This window comes from Haliaeetus albicilla, chromosome 10 (assembly GCF_947461875.1).
Source record: "Haliaeetus albicilla chromosome 10, bHalAlb1.1, whole genome shotgun sequence".
NCBI classification, from domain to species: Eukaryota; Metazoa; Chordata; class Aves; order Accipitriformes; family Accipitridae; genus Haliaeetus; species Haliaeetus albicilla.
This window is the reverse complement of record NC_091492.1, coordinates 15,829,227-15,843,830: the sequence shown is the minus strand read 5'-3', so window position 1 is coordinate 15,843,830 and position 14,604 is coordinate 15,829,227. Positions and strand designations below refer to the sequence as shown.

Genomic DNA, 14,604 nt, shown 5'->3' with positions numbered 1-14,604 from the left:
GTTTAGAGGACATAAACCATGCCACTAACTAGATAGCATGATAGTCTACATTTATGAGAACCTGATACGTTCAAAAAGAAAAAAAAAAATTTCTTCCTTTTACCAGGGTGAGAGAGATGCATTAATACTGAGACAGTGTCTTCATGTACTATAGAGTTAATTGCCTTATTTTTGTAATGCATTGTTCAAAATTTCTCTAAATTCTATCCTGTGGTTGCATTGTTAGTCTAGTTTGTTAACTAGAATCTGGAAGATTTATTTATAAGAAAGGGCTTTTTTACACAGGCATCTGCCTGCCTCCTTGTCTAATTCCGCTCTCCCATTTAGAAATCCAGGAGTGAAGGTGGCTGCCTCTGAAACAAATAATGCAGAGGGTCTCTTAACAAAGCAAGGGGCTGCACTTGCTCTTCTCTTGCAAAATTCAGCGGCACTGCTCCTCGGCTGTATGAACAGCTGTGGCAACAGCCCCAAGCAGGCTGAAGAAGAGTGGGTACAGTGGCAGATGAGATTGAGCAGGAGAGAGAAGGCAGCATTTGGTTGAGCAGTTGGGTAGAGATGAGTCTAAAGCAAGGGAGAGTTGGCAAGAGGGTTTTGAAAATGGTCAAAACATGGAACAGAGCTAGTAGTATGTCCCATGATGCTGATGAGATCACCGACAGCCTGGCTGGAAAGAGTTGCATAAGGACTCTTAAATACATTTGATCTGAGCAATGTTGCTAATGCTGATGAGACTGGACATGATTTACAGGACTACTTGAAGCTTGTGTTTATATTTTAATCATACTAAACTTTTTGACAGTAAGAAAGCAAAGGAACTGTCTCTGCTTCCTCCCTGAAAATGTGACTCAGAGAGAAACTTTGGGGTTTTTTTGGTTTAGAAACCTGATAATGCCCAAATGTGTTTAAAAAAAACAAACAAAAAACCCCACAAAAAACCTTAAGAAAAACCCCAAACCTTGTTTAATGCATCATCATGAAGAACTGCCTGCGTTTTTTTTTTAACTGAGCACCTTATCCAAGAGGATGAAACCTTTCAGTAGTGAAGGAAGAAAATTGCCTTGGAATGGATTATTTCATTGGTCATCGATCCTGCTGCACTTTAAAACAGTAAATGATCTTTCTGACACCTCTTCCCACCAAATATCAGTTCTCATTTTCAGAGTCTCTGTCTGGCAATTGTATACATTAGGGAATGCTGCTTAGAAGTAATAAAACATGCTACGGATGTGATGAAATAAAATTAATCTATAATGCCACAGAAGAAGCATATGTTGAATGCTTCTCCCAGGGCTAAGTGGGGTATTTAATCACCAGAGTTTTGGTCTTTGGCCTTTTAAAATGCTTGATTACATACATTCAGGACTCTTGGCCTCCAGGGCATTACACTGAAGTTTGGAAAGTTTGGGGTTTGATCACAGAACATTGCTGGTATTGATTTCTTCTGTTATTCACTAAAACTTATAAAAAAATTTAAACAATAAGTTTCTGTTTTTATCATCTCTATTATGATAAGCACAGGAAAATGGCATTTTTTTCTGAATTTTAATTGTGAAAATATTGTGAGAGATTATGATTCAAGATAGTATTTTCACTTGTCTTGACTATTATGAGTAAGTGACATCTGCCTGCCTTAGAGTTTGGATTAAAAAAGGCATTGCTGTCTGGTTTATTATTATTATTGCTCCTACATTCTCATGCAAGCCATAAACCCATTTTAGCATAAATTCCTTACATAAATGCTATTTATAAGTGCTATTAGGGTTGAACACCAGTCATTAAATCCTTCTGAGCAGTAACAACTGGGGGAATTTAATGCAGCTCCCATCAAAGATGAACATGGAAGAAGATGGAGAGATGCTTCTGTGCATGCTGCCTGCAGCCTGGAGGGGAACAGAGCAAGGAGAACCTCTATAATTTACTGTGCTTCTCTGTTGTAGGGAAAAAAGAATTAAAACACATAACCTAAACCAAAGCCCAGTAAAGCCTGTGGGAGGCTTCCTGTTAACTTCAATGTGCACTACATCTGGTTGATAGATATCTAAAATATAAAGCATTTCACATGGTGTGTTGAAGAGATTTTTCCATGCAATGGACGCATATAATGAGATCTTTCATTCTTTTTCCCAGATTTGGCCTTGAAGAAAACCCTAGAGCTGAATGTTGCTGAACTTTGGGCAGAGTTAGATTCTGACCTAAACGTTCAGGACACCTTGTCTGTTCTTGTTTGTCACTACACATAAGTTCCTTCTCATTTGCTGCTCTGCTCTTGGTTATCTGCAGGATAAAGGGATTCTGAACCAGGAATAGATTCGCACATGGAGTTCTGGACTATCGGGGCAATAGCTCTTCTCTCTGCCTAATCAACAGGGCTTGCTGCTTCCCTCCTGCAGCATGTCTTGTAGTCACAGATGTGTGGAGGGTTACCTTTACAGATAGATGCTGGCAAGTGTCTATTTTTCTCAGAAAGAATGCACAAGGTAGAATACCATGTAAGAAGTTAAAATTTGCTTTTCAGGTAGTTAGATATGAGCACACCAGCGTGCCATTGTATTCTCCTAGTTGATTTGGTCATCTGTTATTTAGTTTCTTGAGAGGATCTTTGTACCAACCACCTACATACCCCAAGTATCAGAAATACATTTTTTTTTTAAGTGTTGGTTTCCTTTTCTCTGTGATTCTTGACAATGTGATTCATGTGAGCAAAGAGATATTTTTTTCTGTACAAAATAATCTAAGAGTGAGAGAAAAGTGTATTGCCCTCTTTGTATCTGGAAAAGAGATATCATTGCAGGGCGATCATCCCTTATTTCTCACCTGGCACTTGGGCCTTGGCTCCAGAAGTGTTGCAGGTACTTTTTGGACTGGGCATCTATTTTCCAGGATTTGGCGTGCTGCAGACTCCAAGGTCATCTCCTGCTTCTCTGTTATATGTGCTCTCATAGCTGACAAACTATAAGCGGTACAAGGGATACTATGTGTTGCAGAGCCCTTTTTAGTGTTCAATATCCCAAATTATTTTAGTGAGTAGATGTGGTGAGAGCTGATGGAGCTTTATAGAACTGCGAAGAGTCCATGAAGCTAATACCCTGGGCCAGCTCATTTGCCTAACACAGAGCATGTGAAATACTCAACTAGTATAACACAGTACAAATATTTACCAAAATCAGTTTTTAGTGTTTACCTTTGAATGAGAGAGCGCATTTTGAACAATTAATCTCTGTTGTGCCCAGCTATGCAGTGCAGAATATGTTCAGCAGAATCCTGTTGTCAACCCATGGATGCACATATAGATGTTTTAGACAGTGAACTAGTTAAAGTGCATCCTGCTGTGTTGTGCTGAGCACAGGAGAAATAAGAGGTATAGCTAGGCCCAGGATTCTGTACCAGAAATGACATGTTTAAACACAATGATGACTTTTTTATATTCAGCCATAATTAGCAAGAGTCAGCTCAGAAAGGCCCTTGAAGAGTTTACTGTGGCACTTCCCGCATCTTGCCTAAATAGATAAGCTGATGTCTTTGGCAAGTGCTTATCAGCAGCTGGTAGCCATGAATATTTTTGCTGTACAGAAAAGCAGCAAGCTGTTTCTCATGATACTCAGAGCTGTGGGATCCTGGGCAGTACTGTCAAGGTCCTCATAAGAAAAGTCTTTGTGCTTTTGTGCCCCGCACAAGGCTGTCAGTGCCATCACAGCTTTGGCAATGTACTGCTGCTGTCACCAAAGCAAATCTGTATGTTTACAGAAACAAAGGACCACATGGTGTGATACCTGTTAGTGTGTTGCATTGGCAAAGTGGTCACATTCTGCTTTTCACCTACTTGTTTAAGCAGCTCTTCTGTTTCTTTGTTTCTTTGCAATTGAGAGAGATGAGTTTAGGAGAATGCAGATGAAAATAGTGCATGGAAAGAAATTTTCAATGAGGTGACTTTGCTGTTTCATCAGATGAGGAGGAGCTTAAAGACAACCATTTAGTCTTGCTGAGAATGCAGATCTGTAGTAAAAGAGAGAGATTCTTGAACATTCATCAGAGAGTTTATACCAGGAATGTCATGTTTTTCAAATACATTATTTGCCAACTGGTTTATTTTTCTCCCACAGTTCAATAGATTAAAAACAAACAAACAAACAAAAAAAACCCCAACCAAGCCTGTTTATGGGGAGGATTTTTTTCTGCATTTTGTGAAGGAAGGTGTTTACACTGACACAAAGAGCGTAACAATCCTAATATGTCATTGTTCTGATCCTTTTCTGTCTGCTTTGCCCTGCTGTGAATGGCTATGCAATGTTTAGGACAGTAGAAACTGGCTTTATTTGTGTGTACGTGTGTTAACATGCTTTTTAAAACTGGTGTGTGTAGGCTTGCCTGCCTATATGGTGTATTATCAGAACAGGGCTTTGTGGGTTTGGAAGCTTGCCAAGTGCACTTAGAAAATTCCTGGGGCTGAGTCCCTTTGCTGCCTGAGTTCTTGCTCTTCTATTAGTGGTTGGTTTAAACACCTAAAATACTTCATTTTGCCATGGATGTGATTCATACTTCAGAGGACATGGGACTAAATGATGCTTTTTGTAACTCTGCTGTTGAGTTCTGCCTTTCCACCTTAGCAAGAGCTCCATTGCGGCATAGAAGTCAGAGACCACAGAGATGTTCAGCCTTCCCCGAGTGGCACTTTGGTTACCATGTAAAGTTGTCTGTGGGTGCCTAGTGTCATTTGCTGTAGAATAGCTGTGCACAAAATCCAAAGAAGGGTGTCCCAAAGGGGGACAGAGACCCATGGATTGAGGAGGCCATGCAAATGAAGTCAATGAGATTTAAAAGAATCAACAATTCACCTTGCTTCTCTGGGTGTCATAACAAATATCACCCAACTGTGGTGCAGTGTTGTGATATGTCCCTTGCATATATTCTTCTTCCAGAAGTCTGAGGATATTTGTAGATCATTTCTATCAAAATAATGTAACAATCTGGGTACATTTTAATTGTTCCTTCACTCCTGGCTGTTCATCATTACAAAGCTGAGAAGGCACCATGCTGGGGTGAGCATAGCTGCAGAGTGAAACCAAAAAACACAATGTGTTTGAGATGGATGGGAAGCACCATTCATGAAAACTTCTGATTAAAATTAGAACTGGTAACAGCAAGGTCTTTGTTCAAAAAAGGAAAGGAAAAAGAAGATGAGGAAAAAAGGAGAGAGAGTATAAAGACTCCTGCAGAAGCGGGAGATGGTTAGAGCGTTTCCAAAACTCTTAATAACCAGGAACAGTGAAAGGAGGGGAGAGATGTGGAAAAACCTGCTTCACTGACAGGACCTACCACATCCTAGCAGCAGTCTGCAGAGGACTGGAAATGCTGCACAAAGGCATTTGCAAATTCCCTAGAATATTTTTACTCCTGAAGTATGTAATTTCAGAATGCAACTTCTTCTGTATCCTGCTGCCATGTAACAGTACCGAGTTTTTATGTTGTAGACTTCAATCATAAATTCAAGTCAGGTGACTCTTAACAGTTAATGTATGGACTAATTAGAGAGAGGATGGATGTGCTGTATCACAAAGTTCTAATGAGGTCAGGGCTGAAATACTAGAAGAAATGCTTTTTTTTTTTTTCTTCTTTGTCTGGGAGCCATTATCTATTTTAATTTCTCTTTATTGAAATATGAATCATGTGAGTCCTACCTTTGATTTGTTTCTTTATCTGTGCTTTGTTGACTTCATAGGTTGTACGAAATGCAGCAGGGGAGAGCCATGAGACTATGTATCAAGCATTATGGTGCATTAGAGTAATCACTTTTCTCTGTAACACATCAGATGTTGTCATCAAGTTTTATGAGTATAGGTGTTATTTTTCTCAGACTCTCCTGAAACTATTTATCTTAATTAGCCATAGTATAAGCTTCTTCATAAAGTTGGAATTCTTCTGAAGAATTTTTGTGGTAAATGCACCTGCTTAGTATTTCTAAACAAAGTGATAAAAAAAAAATTTCTATGGCTCAGAAAGCTTTCTTTACAAAATTAATTTGAAACTGTTGCTGTAAGGTTGGAAGTCGCAGTATTTTCCCCTTAGGGGAATAGAGGTGAACTCTGGTTTGTGATTCACAGACCCCCGTCTGCGCTTCAGGAAGACTCCCGTAACTGCTGGTGTGGTGGCAGCGTCCCAGGTACGCAGGTAGCTGTTGTTCCCTTTGTTTTCCTTGCTGTGATGTGACAAATTGTCTTATCATCCTGTGTGAATATGAAGGTATTTTTTGTCTTTCTACCCTGGTCTAAAAAACCTTTTTAATTAGGGGGCAGCAAATGCAAAGTGGATTGTGTTATAAAATACCACAATTTCAAAAGATGATCAATAGAAAGAGATAATCCAGCTGTTGATGACCAACCGTATGAACAGGTTTCTTAAATATGAGCTCAGCTGTTACTCATCTTTCAAGGTAAAAGAATATATGGGCTAAATAGTCCTTGTTCCCTGAGCTGTGCATGGTGGTAAGCTGGCGTACCAGTTCACGAGCAGCAGCTCCCCAGTAAGCTGTCACTGGTGTTGAGAATGTTGTTCCACATGATGTTATTTCTAGTCCCGGTCTTTTGCTCCTGTTTTTTTTTAAAGGGATTGATGAATAGAAGACCCTGAATGAAGTGGTTTGGCATTTGTTTTCTCATGTGGCAAACAACAAATGTTGCATTGTCATAGCTGTGTTCAAGGCCTCCTTATTCATCAGCAGCCTTAAAGTAGCTGTGGCCTGTCATTATGAAACACTGTAGATATTTTTTTTCATCAGTTGGAAAGTAGAATTTGACAAGAGAAGGGCTCAGAAAGCAACAAGCAGTAAGAGACATCTTGTACATTTGAATAGGGCATTTATAGATTATTTTTATTATCAGCTTTTTTGCCATGGGGCGGTTCACCCTTTAAAAACTCTCAGCACTATTCCAAACAGCAGTGTTATCCTTGCAAGGTTGGCCTTTGGGTGAGCGTGTCCCATTCATCCCTAAATTCTTTACGACCTCATGCTGGGTACTGTGTGGCTTCTTATGTTTAAGAGTAAAGGCATCCTACGGTGCTGGTTGTCTGAAGACCAGGAGCTGATTTGGCACTGCAAGGCCTTAGAATATCATCTGCCTTGCTCTCTCTGGGGCCAGGCAAGAATCAGCAAATGCGCTAAGCTTGCTCTCACTTTCATGGATCGTGTCATGCTGGGGGTAACTCACATGCAAAATGGCTCTGACTGTGCAAGGCTGCTTCATGGTTGTTGTCTGAGCACCCTGCACTTCCTTTTTCTGTTTAAGTAAGTGGTGATCCAGTTGAACTAGCACGTTTTTACCTATGTATTGCAGTCTTACTGCATGAAAAGATTATTTGAACTCTCAGAGAGCAATGCACATTGAATTATTTTTCCCTCACTGACATTTTGTTTTCTAGTGTTGGAATGAGTATGTGAATTTGGGTGTTAAAACATGTATCTCAAGTTCTGTAAAGGTGACAAAATGTGTGTGTATATGCAGTAAGCATCACAGATTTGTGCAGATTGTGATGTCTCTATATAGAGCCTGGGCAAGAGAGGTTATAGTAAGTGCTGGCATTTACGGAGAAGCAGTTTGTCCATTTATGTCACTCAGTGCAACATCTGCATCTGAAATTTGTTGCTAGTTGCTTATAGACTGAGCCTGGCATTTGAAATACTTTAAGTGTTTCACTGCTCAGGTGTCCAGAATTTGGAACAAAATCAGTTATAACTGCTATAGGCAGGGGGGCTTATGGTCGTAATGTTCCAATGACAGTGTCAGGGGAAAGCATCAGGAACTTTCAGCTAAAGTTTATTTGCAGACTTTTCTACACAGTCTTAAAATAACAGTAATTGGTGCAGAAAAAGCAGGTACAGCATGATCTCTGCCCCTACAGGAAATTATCTATATAGATAGGTAATATAATGTTAGGAGTAGAAAAAGTAAGATGTGGTACAAAAATGCAAGTCATGTTTTAGATGGAAGATAGTTGGTTTCGCTGCACTGGCTTCTAATGGCAATCTCTTTGCAGGATACTTCAAAAGTGATGGATTGAGGCACACACACAATGACCTGTTCCAGTCAGAAACTGAGACAGCCTCAAAGGGAGTTGCCAATGAGATCTATAGAATGAGACGTCTGAGTGTATAGAAGAGCAGTGTTGGTACAATTTTGCATTTATATCTTCCTGCCAAAAAGTGAAAAAAAGGTCAAGACTGCACATTTTTGAGAATTAATCATCTGAGGGTTTTCTTTAATTTATCACCGATGGGAATAATGTTCACTTTGTTTCTGTTTTACAGGGACACCCACATAGCCTTTAAAAAGCATAAATAAAATTAAGTCTACACAGGCTGTGGGTCTGTGCAGCAGCTGTTCACATGACACTGTATTTTATCTGCATACATTTAATCATTTTTTTCCTGAGCAACTGTCTCAGTCTGTCAAAATATTTGTAAATGGATTCAGTTTCCAGTGAAATTTGCTTTCACTAGCACAACAGAGAGACAGGGAAGACTTATGCCTGGTGGGAAGAAAAAAAGCAAAATTGTTTTCCATTGCAGGTGGAACAGCTCAGTCCTAAGGCATTTGCCTTGATGACTGTGTGAAGCCAGTACTCTCAGTAGCTACCTCATTTCTGGGAGGAGATGTTTCATTTCATCAGACAGATTTCTCCACGACTGAACAAGCACAAACAAAATGGTAGGTGACAAGAGGATGGCTCTGTATTTCAGTAGAGGAGGAACTCACTTGGAGAGGAGGGATATCTGGGATTTGTTCCTATTTTTACCACTGACTCGCTGTGTCCTACTCTTGTTTTCCTCTTCTGTGTAACAGGTTAATGTTTCCTTCCTGTATCTTGGAAATCTCCATAGTCTGAGGGTGCCTGGGGGCTGTGTGACAACTTATTACAATAATTACACAGATGAGCTGGCAACCACTTCCCATCAGTTCTCCAGCAAATTAAGTGCCTGTGTTAGCCCAGCCTCCTTGTAAGTGACCCTCTGAGTGCACAGGTGTGGGAAGAAGATCACTTAAGCCTCTTGGCTTTCCAAATCCGTCACTGCCCTTTTTGTGAGATAACACAGATCCCTGCATTAGACTCATCAGACAGCGGGGAGCAATGCATCCTGAGAAAATGGTGATGAGGACAGGTATCATCATGATGCATAATTGCTTTCCAGAACTATCCTGGAGGAAGCAGAGGATGTGGGATCACTTGCAGAAGTGAAAACACACAGATATGCCAGCATTGCCCACCAACATGGTCTCGCAGGCTAGTCTAACATCAGCTGCCTGCGGGCTACCACAGCAGCTTCTGTACCTGCAGTCATACCAAAGCTGTGCACTTGCAGCTGTAGAAATCCACATGCTTTGATTGCACCCTGAAGGAAATAAGCCTCACAGCTCATATCAATATATTGAACTTTAACTCTGTTGTATAAACCAGAAAATCCAGATGTCAAGTCTATTTTTAAGCCCTAATCTGTAGCAATGAAAGTGACAGTTTGAGGTGTTTGCTAAATCAAGGGGATTTCTATGTGCACAGGACTACCTGAGGCCTTACATAAGGGTTTGTAAGGTGAAGAAGCTGATTGGGTTAGCTGTGTAACTCAGTGAATCTTTCGGTCTGGGCAGGAGCTGCTTGTAGAGTAACTAGAGCAAAGAATGTCATTGCCTTACACACAGGCAGTACCGAGCATTGACCACACTGTCTGGTTTGGCATAGTCTTGAGCCCATCCTTTATGCCTCTGAATTAGGCTACAGGTAAGCCAGGTAAACCTTGTTACAGAGCAGAACAGTTGACAGCCACCCTGTGTTGGCTGAGACTGTTGTGTATACTTCCCATCTGGGATCACTGATGCTCTTGATGCGTCCAACTGTGGCTTAAGGCAGGTACTGGGAGTTGGTGCTGGCCAACGGGGGCAGGGACTTTCATAGTGCCTCTGCACTGATACCAGGGCCTCCATCCAGATTAATTTAGCTTTGACCACTGATGGAAAGGAGAAGTGAGGAAGCTCTCTCAAAGGCAGGTACTTGTTTCAGCTGCAAGACAAGGCCCTACAACCTTCTAGCTGAGATAAATGCACTCCTGCATTTCCCCTTATGCCCCACCATATAAGCAGTATGACCTAGCCTAGAAAATACATGGTTCTTCAGATGTGATCGTCCTTCCATCAAGACTCTTCGTCATGTTTTGAGAGCTCCAAGGAATGTTAAAATCTCATGCATTTTACACCAAAACCATGCAGTCTGTTGATGTTAGAGCTGTGTGCAGGGTCTTCAGTACAAAAGAGAATCAGACCACTGATTATTTCGCTTATGGCTCCTTTGGTGTTCTGGACTTCATACTTATTGGTTAAGTGGCCAGATGTCCTGAAGTCGTTGCATACAGCTGGACAATAAACTGTCTGCTACAGAGAAATAGTGAAGGCCTTCCTGCTTTATTAGGGTAAAACTGACAGCTTTATTGACTGGCTTTTTGCCTTGAACATATTTAGTGTTACACTCGACCTATTTAAATCATTTCAGTAGCAAGCTGGATACTCTCTGAAAGCAGTTCTGATTCCAGCCTGAAGAATAGGTAGCTGTTTAATGGGTACAGTGAACTGTCATATAGCCACATTTTAATATGAAAAATAATTATTCATCTGTAACAGCTGACAGTTTGTTTTGCTGCAGGCAAAATACAGCTTTGATAAAGTACACTGCCAGAATGAACCCAACTAGTTTGAGAAACACACTGCACTAGCAAATCACTGCTTTTACTACCTGTGTACAAGACATGATTTTATGTTCTTATACATAAGAGAATCTACTACAGATATTCTTAGAAACACAAGTTAAATTAGAAAAAGAAAAAAAAAAAAACGACAAAAAAACCAGCAAAGCCAAGAGCAAGTATCAGCCCACAGCAAATGAATCAAGTAGTTGATAAATGAAGGATCCCTGCAGCCCCATCTGCGGGGCTCTTTCTCAGGCTGTGGTCTCTGGGCCACTGCTGCTCTGTAAGACATCAGAAGGTCTTCTGTCAAACCGTGGTGAAGAGAAAAAAACCTCCTCTTAAAAAAGCCTACGTGCATTCCCACAAATGCAAGCAAGCAAAGTGTGTGTGTGTGTATATGTGCACGTGAAATTAACAGTGTATGCATCTTACTTGGTTGTAAATAAAATTATTGTGGCAGCTTGACAGAACATGATCTTAGGAAGATAAGAGATTCCTTTACTCTAAAGACACGGTTTAGAAATATTATTCTAGGAAATACAGCTACAGTCTTCTTAATATGCTGTCCTGGTCTGCTGCCACACACATACCTCAACTCTACCAGCCCCCCAAGATGCTCTGACAGAGGTGCCGGGTGTGCTGCTGGGGAGCAACTTGACAGCCTCCCGCTCTAGTGTTTACATTAATGGCTGCACTTAATCATAAGCATACCAGAGTTTTTTCCTTTGTTGGTTTTATTCTTTTTCACTAATGCAGAGAAAGTCAAGATTTTAGAAGCTCACCGGGGGAAAATGTCACGTAAATATTACTAACCCGTGAAACCAGCAGGAGCTTTGCAGAGCGCTCTGCCGGATCGGTCTGTTTGACCAGACTGCAGGCACGGGCAACGCCAGGCTGGCAGGAAAGGTCTCGGATGATGTCTAAATACGAAGTTATTGAGAGCTGAGCCGCACAAGGGTGCGAGGCCGACGTTGCTCGTCCGAGGCGGCTGTTCTTGCGGCTGCTATGCCGGCGCGGGGCAGCAGATGGGGATGGTGCTGCAGAAACGGCCGAGCGCTCCCGGCCCCGCCGCGCCCCCGGCCCTGCCCGCCGCGCAGGTCCCGCAAGCCCGGGCTTTGTAACCGCTTCGGAGGCTGCCCGTTGCATCGATTTCGTAAAAGGAGGGGGGAGAAAAGGGGAATGTTTCCAGGGAGTCGTTTCTCTGGCTATTAATGTCGCTGAGGGAAAAAGAGAGCGGTGAATAGTAAGAACTTCCACTCAAAAATGTATTAAATAGCAGGCCGCGCGTCTAACGATATGGCTAAGCACACTATAAGGCTACGCTCAAAATGCATTGCTCTCTTCGTTTTCAAACGACTTCTTTAACTAAGGCAAAAACGAAAGCGAAAGCAAATGCAAAACCAAGCCCCAACAACAATAAAAACCCGCAACAGCCAAGAAGGTCTGTATGAGCGTGCTGAAAGACCTGGGAATGTCTCCATCCCCACCTGACTGGGAAAACGCTGGAGAAATGTGTGCGCATACATGATGATGGGCACAGCCAAAGAGGGATATAAAGGGAATGGTTTCAGAAGAGAAGACAAGTTTGGAAAGAAAAAAAAGGATTGTGACATATTTGAGTGCTCAGAATATGCCAGTGAACTAAAGGAAAGGGTATTGGTATTGTACAACAACGTTGATTTCAGATTGTCTCTCCTGTACTAAGAATATAAGATGATCCAATTGTCTATTGTCTCATCCTATCTATTAGGTTTGCAGAGCCAAATCCTTAACTATAATGTAAGTTGTTATATCTCAGCTGACCTCAGTAAGTAAAGGCAACATACACCAGCTGCCTCTCCCTATACATCCCCCTCCACCCCTGCCAACTCTGATTTTTTCTGGGAAGCCCTCCTTTGTTCGACCAGTTCTTCTGTCTTTTAATGCTGAGTCTTACGGTGATTTAGCATCCTCTTCAGTCTCACAAAGTTTGCACCATTCTTAGCCTTGGTGGTTGCTTCCTAAGAGTGAGCCTTCCAGTTGTTTCCTTAAGATCTCTTACCTGCATTTCTTGTTTCTGCTTAGGTACTTAAGCATCTCTCTCTAATTTAATTCTCTGTATTCTAATAAGTAACTTAAAAGGAATATGACTGTTTATAAATTAGCATTGTATGAAACTCCTTTGTTGCCTATAGCATATTGCTGAAAGGGCTCATGTAAAAATTAGAGAAAACTCCACATGATAATCACATTGATTTTCTTTCTGGCTAGGATAAATATTTGTTCAGCAGCCACAAACTTCTTTGAACATATTACAGCTTACAAATGGAGTATGATGTATGTCTATTCTTTGCCATGTCAAAGGTGCTATATTTGTGGATGAGGATAAAAGAAGTCTCATGATTCAGCTACTTAAGCATTGAAGTTAGCCAGATTTTCAGAAGAGCTTTGCTGCCATTTGGACACCTCAGTGAGAAAACTATTGGGCCTTGAAAATGTTGTTGAAAATTAGTTCTTCTTTGCTAATTTAGGGATGTCGCAATGGTATTTATTATTTTAAAAATCTGGACCCAAGTGGATTTGTAGTGTTTTCTAAGTAAAAGCCAATAGGTGTTGCTGCTAAGTAAAAGAAAACACTGTAAACCAGTGTCTCTGGGGAACTGCACAGGATGAATGTGTTAACTGTCTAAGCTGCTAAGTATTGGCATCAATCCATGGGTTAAGTCATTATTTGTAATTTGAAGCTTCCTGAAAACCTTCTAAAGAGAGACCAGGAAGAAGCTGCACAATTATTTTTGTTTTGCCTAATGAGCCTGGCTGAGTAGAAGGTCACCTCAAAGTAGAATCTTTCGAGGATACAAACATTTCCTCATCCTATACTGTGTGTCTGATAAAATAGCTGGATCTCAAGATGTGTGCTTCACTAATTGAAGGTCATATTAGCATGAATGGGTCTAACCTTGGCTGATAGCTACCATTTCAATTTAACATTGGTTTTCTTATAAAGCAGAAATATGTTTTCCTACAACAGTTACTCTTCATAATGCAATCTCATCAAATCTAATGTACAATGGTAAATTCACATCTATCCGTAATTTAATATTGCCCCCATTTTAAATAATTAGAATGAATGAATAGAAATAAAATACACATGCGATAGCAAAGATGTAATCATGTCGTGTGTGTATGTATACGAAACATCACATGACACTTTCTACAGCAAATTAAGGCTTTGTTGATCTTAAGCAATAAAAAAATCAATGGGATTATAACACATAGCTTCGGTGAGGGTTTTCAGGATCTTAGAAATGAATGCAGTGTTCATGAAAATGGAAAGGGATTCCTTGATGGATTCAGAAATGAGGTGACAATGCAGCAACTGGCCAACAAGTCCATGTGACTATTGGTACAAGGGTATGAATATCATCCACTGCTGCAAGCACAAATTAAAGATGTGGCAAATACAATCATTTGTTAAATTGTCTCCTGTGCAAAAGAACTGTTAACTCAATCAAGAAACACATTAAATAAAACCTCCTATTTTGTAGGTTTTATTGTGGGGCAGGACTGTTCCTTTGAAGCTTCTGGTGCTGGCTGCTGTCAGAATACTTGCCTCAATGATCCATTGCTCCTAATCAGGTCAGTTGTTTCTTATGAACCTAAAACTAGCACTTCCTAGGTACTTAGGTCTTATTTTAGCATTAAAAAATGTTCTGAGAAAGGGGTATGACTCAAGTTCATAACAGTTTTAGGTTCTATTCAAGTAGCAAGAAGTTAGGTGCATTTTTAGAGTATTTGGATCTAATGGAAAACAAAGTATTTTGAAACGAATCTCAGCTGATAAAACCATGATCCTAAATCAAAGTTCTCTGTAAATGTGAAAATGCTGTCCAGCATAATTG

The 14,604-nt window shown here is 40.6% G+C and overlaps 1 long non-coding RNA gene across 1 annotated transcript in view; it reads left to right on the top strand.

Annotated features, from left to right (window-relative positions):
• Positions 1-14,604, top strand: part of LOC138687263 (uncharacterized) — a 125,869-nt gene that overhangs the window by 97,772 nt on the left and 13,493 nt on the right. Inside the window, exon 7 of the long non-coding RNA XR_011326526.1 lies at positions 14,251-14,341. This is a non-coding gene — a long non-coding RNA (uncharacterized lncRNA). The remainder of the gene's footprint in view (positions 1-14,250; positions 14,342-14,604) is intronic.